Here is a 5000-nt window from a genome sequence, read left to right as displayed (position 1 = left end):
ATGGCATAGGGATATTTCCTAAGCACATTTTGGGCCAATTAGAACCAATTTATATTTGTTGGAATGCCACAGCCTACCCAAGACTTTGTTTAAAAGGTACAGTGCCAAAATGGTAGGCCACACCCTGGAGGGACATTTATTGGAAAGTTAAATGGATCACACAGCAAGAATGGCGGACAAGATTGCTCTGGACCCTTTGCTAAACCAATAATTAGCGTTCCTCCCTTCTGGAAGAAATTTTAGAATGTCTTGCTGCTGAAAAAAAAATATATATAAACACCATTTTCACCCTCATCCTATAGTATTGCTTCACAGAAGTGGAGAACAGTAGAATGCACACATCTACATGGAAAGCATATTTTTTTTAATACCACAGAGGAATATTTTAAGTTTTTTTTTTTGGCAACTTAATTTATTGTACTGTGCTGCCCTAACAGCTTGGGCCTAGAGGACCTAGAGGACAAGACCAATGGCCATATTGTTTTTAAATGCCTGTTTACATGTGGATTGTGGAGAAGTGTCACGCTAGACAAATTTCTGTGAAAACAGACACTAAAAGTTAGTTATCTGATCTTACAAGGGTGAAAACAGACACTAAAAGTTAGTTATCTGATCTTACAAGGGTGGCAAGACTAGGCATTGCAACTATGCTGCCCATTCCTACTTGTCATTAACATTTATTAAAGTAATACATTTAAATTCACTGTGACACAGTACTCCACAAAATTCAAGTGAACACTGCACACTAGAAAATTGCATTTCTGCCTCATCCATGCAAGGGGGCAGTCCCCAATGGCGCAGTGTGGCGGGACGGTACCATGATCAGGGTACCTCAGTCAGGGAGGAGGATGGGGGAGAGCACTGGTTAATTACTCCCCGCACCAACCTGGCGGGTCGGAGTCGAACCAGCATCCTTTGGGCTACAAGTCTGACACCCTAACCGCTTACCCACGAATACGACACAAATACCATTGTCTTGACACCCTGTCTGTCAACAGTCACTTTCACTAGTCCATACCTTTGAAAACTGTCCTCTGGTATTTCTTGACCCAGTCTTGACTCAATTAACTTGTTGAATGGTTGTTCGGCGTCTTCCATTCTTACCTTGGCTATGTCTCTGAGTGCTCAATACCCTGTGCTTCTTAAAATACTCCTGTCCTGCACACCTTCCAGGCCATTCACAATCTTGCAACAATCTTGCCTTGCCATTCCCTCTCGCTACCTATCGGTTTGTCCTCGACCATCCTCCTCTCTGTCCCTCTGCCCATCTCAGTACCATGGGGAATAGAGCTTTTCAGTTGCTCTGCTCCTCAGCTCTGGAATGCACTGCCCCCTGACTTATTACCCAAGTTCAAATGCAGACTAAGAACTCATTTGTTTCAGTTAGCCTATTCCTTAGGACTTTTTAACTACCGTTTTATTTTTGTTAAAAATGTGTTAATGTGTCTTCGTTTTATTATTACTTCTCTCTGATCCTTGAATGTTTTGAAAGGCACTTTTATTCTCTTGTTACCGTAGTTTCATTTGAATTCCATTGGGATGGCGTATAGAAACAAAAAAAAGACAACTATGTTGCTGTGCACATATATCTGGCCCTACTAGTCTGACCAAAGTCCTATACATTTTGCAGCTAAAGACCTCAATCACCGGAAATACAAAATGTTAGACACAGATATAATATTACTTACTGTAAGGGTCCTCAAAAGGTTAATTAGGTTACCTTATCAGTGCAACTCAAGAAAGCCACCACCTGCAACTAAGCCATTTCTGGCAAAAGCACTTCCCCATCAACAGCAGCAGTCTCATGCAGTAGGAGCAGAATCATTTCCACCTGTAACACAACTCAATGGGAATACAAAAGACAAAAACAGTGATATTAGTCAAATGTTGAACTGGATCTGGACGGTTAAATATTTCACAGCCAGTTACTGCTGATTGAAAGAAGTGATTTTCAATGAATCTGTGGTATCATTATGACCAAGTGAATAATTACAACAGATGACAGCTATGATTCTAGCACTTGGTAGACACACCACCACCACCAGCCACCCATCCACCAAATGCACTCACAAAAGCGGAGTCCTGTGTGCTATACCATCTGGCCGGATACGTCATCAAGGGTGTACTAGGCGGCTCTTTGTGTTCGGCCTGTAAGCCTGCCTTAAAGGGACAGTTTGGTCAATTTCAACATGCAGCTGTAATGCTCACACTACCCTGGACTTGTCAGTACCAGAGATCCTGGTCATTGTAATGGGGGCAGCTCTTTGTTTACATTTCAAAAAAACATTTTTTTTTATTCCCAAAAACATCCAAAAGGTTATAAAACATCAGCAGACAACTAGCAAACAGCAGTACCTTTTGGGAAAATATTTGGAGTTGGCCTATGTTTCATTTTTTAAAAATGTAAACAAACGCTGCCCCCATTAGAATTGCTCATATCTCGGAAAGGGCTGAGCCGAAAAATGTGGCATCACCAGGTACTGACAAGTCAAGGGTAGCGTGAGCAATACAGCTGCATGTTGAAATTGACCAAACTGACCCTTTAAGGAACAGTGACGACGCTGTACCGGACAACGCCACACTGCTGCAGATGAAGGAGTACAGAGAGGGCGCACTTCACCAGCCATCTGCGGATGTATTCTCTTTACTGCAGCACGTTGAGCAGCTGTTCCGGGCCAGGACATCAGAAGCCCTAATGGAGTGCTCAGTCAGTGAACTAGTGGAAGAGGCCATGACTGTGAAATCAAACCTTCCATCCTGCCATGATGTCAAGAGGAGAGTGATCACCAAATACACCAGGTTGAGGCTCAGGATTGCAGGTAAATGCATCAATAATGAAAGGGAAGAACCATGGGAAGGGAAAAAGCTACCTTGGCAGTAAAAGTCAAGCAAAGAAGGCTCCACCTCCTGCCAAATCCCTTCCGATGGCTGTAGCGGTCCCCACCAACACCACCAGTCTGCACCAGCCTGCTGTAGCGGTCTCCACCAACAATCTGCTAGAACCTAGATCCGAACAGAAAAATGACAACATGAACATCACCATTTCAATGCCTCGCAGTTCATTGTGAATCTAGCTATCGTAAAGATACACGAGTAAAGTAAGCTTAATGTCAGCTTAACAAGAAATGAGCAGGTAACATCACCATTGTATACTACCCAAAAACAACAAATGACATCCTCGGAGACTGTACTTGTGATAGCCTGTGTCGACTCGACACACGACACAGTAGACACTCAATGACACAAAAATCCCAAGTTCTACTTAAGTAATACCTGAAGCCATGAACATCAGCATTTGAATGCCTCGTAGTCCATTATTGGATCTAGTTAGATAGCATAAAGATCTCCGTGTATCAACTAACTTGTTGACATTAGCTTCCAGCTAGCTTAGAAACATTAGCTATTTATAAATGACCGATAAGCAAATAGCTCTGAAATCAAACACAACGACTGTATGGATATTGACAGAAGACAACAGGACGGTATCTTATAAAATATGTGACATGTCATCGTTTAAAATATAGATTGAAAGGTAGCATCGATGTTTTGCGAACACGTCAAATCCAAAGTTGAACCAGAAGCGCCGTGTTGAAAACGCTAGCTATTACCACACGATTAACGGTTTTTCACATTACCATTGTGATTTTATATTACCCAAACTGGCAAAATTACATCCTCAGAGACTGTACTTGTGATAGCTTACGCTGACAAAGACAGACAACTTTGATTAATCTCCCTATTATATCAACTTACCTGGGAAGTGGTCGACACGCCAACGACACTCAATGGCGTCCCCGTTGCTGCACAGGACCCTTTGAGCAAAATGAAGTGACGGCGAAACCCCGGATGTAGAGCAGCCATGCTCGTCCGCGGCCGTCAACGGCTTCAGGACAACTCTTTCTCTACAGCTCTGGACTGGCCATCTGGCATAGCCGGCATTTCCCAGTGGGGCTTATGAAGTAAAGGAAACGCGCTCACTCTAACGCCTAGACTGGGTGCTGAATTCCACATAATAAAATGATGATATAAATCTGAAGAGTGCTGTCCTTCGCTTCCTTCATACATTTCCCAGTGGGGCCCGGCCGCACCCTTGTGAGCCCCTATTTCCAAAATGTAAAAAATAAAATATAGGGGCCCCACAAGGGTGCGGGGCCCACCGGGAAATGCCCGCCATCTAGATTTGTTTTCATTTTTCGCATTTCTGAAAAAAGGGGCCCATGAGGGTGCGGGGCCCACCGGTGAGACAGTTCTGCGCCGCTAATTATGAGGGGGCCCCTTTAAGCCAAAAGTGCCCGGGCCCTATTTGTCCCCCAGTGCAGCCTGACTGTGCTCTTCCCCACCAGCACTGCAATGCTACAGCACAGCACAGCACAGCATGCTTCTTGTCTGCACAAGACACCATGCTACTGCAGCACCTACTGTAAAAGAATATTGTGATGGCCCTGCCTCGGCCTGATGGTAGGGCACTGGGTTACTGTGCCGGCAACCTGGGTTCGATTCGGGGTCATTTGCTGATCCCTCCCCATTTCTCTCCCAACACTCACTTCTTAATAGTCATAGTCTCCACTTTCCTATCAATAAAGCCACAAAAGCCCCTAAAAATATCTTTAAATATATAGTATGTACAGTATATTGTGGTACTGTGAAGTGTAATTGGAAGTTGGGGTGCGCACATCCACAAGTAGTAATTCAGGTGCCAGACAAAAAGTGGTAAGCAGTGTGATGAAGTGGTCCGCACACTGGGTATTAACTCCAAAAATACTTTATTTCATTTTTACTTACGGCAACGTTTCGATCCATTGCCTGAGGAAGATCCCTCTGTTGTATCGAAACCTTGCCGTATGTAAAAATGAAAAAAAGTATTTTTGGAGTTAATACCCAGTGTGCGTGCGGACCGCTTCATCACACTGTGAAGAGTAAGACAAATCGATCACAAAAGGCAACTGGCTGGCTATGCTGGAAGTCTCCAATGTCAACTTTCAACTTTCAACTTTAGTGTT

At 43.8% G+C, this 5000-nt stretch overlaps 1 long non-coding RNA gene across 1 annotated transcript in view; it reads right to left on the bottom strand.

Moving 5' to 3' along the window:
* Nucleotides 1–2216, bottom strand: part of LOC134440191 (uncharacterized) — a 3291-nt gene extending 1075 nt beyond the window's left edge. The window contains exons 1-2 of the long non-coding RNA XR_010032925.1: nt 2071–2216; nt 1721–1831 (exon numbers count right to left, since the gene is read on the bottom strand). This is a non-coding gene — a long non-coding RNA (uncharacterized LOC134440191). The remainder of the gene's footprint in view (nt 1–1720; nt 1832–2070) is intronic.
* Nucleotides 2217–5000: the final 2784 nt, after the last annotated feature.

Source organism: Engraulis encrasicolus, chromosome 23 (assembly GCF_034702125.1).
Source record: "Engraulis encrasicolus isolate BLACKSEA-1 chromosome 23, IST_EnEncr_1.0, whole genome shotgun sequence".
Classification (NCBI taxonomy): domain Eukaryota; kingdom Metazoa; phylum Chordata; class Actinopteri; order Clupeiformes; family Engraulidae; genus Engraulis; species Engraulis encrasicolus.
This window is presented reverse-complemented; position numbering and strand designations above follow the sequence as displayed.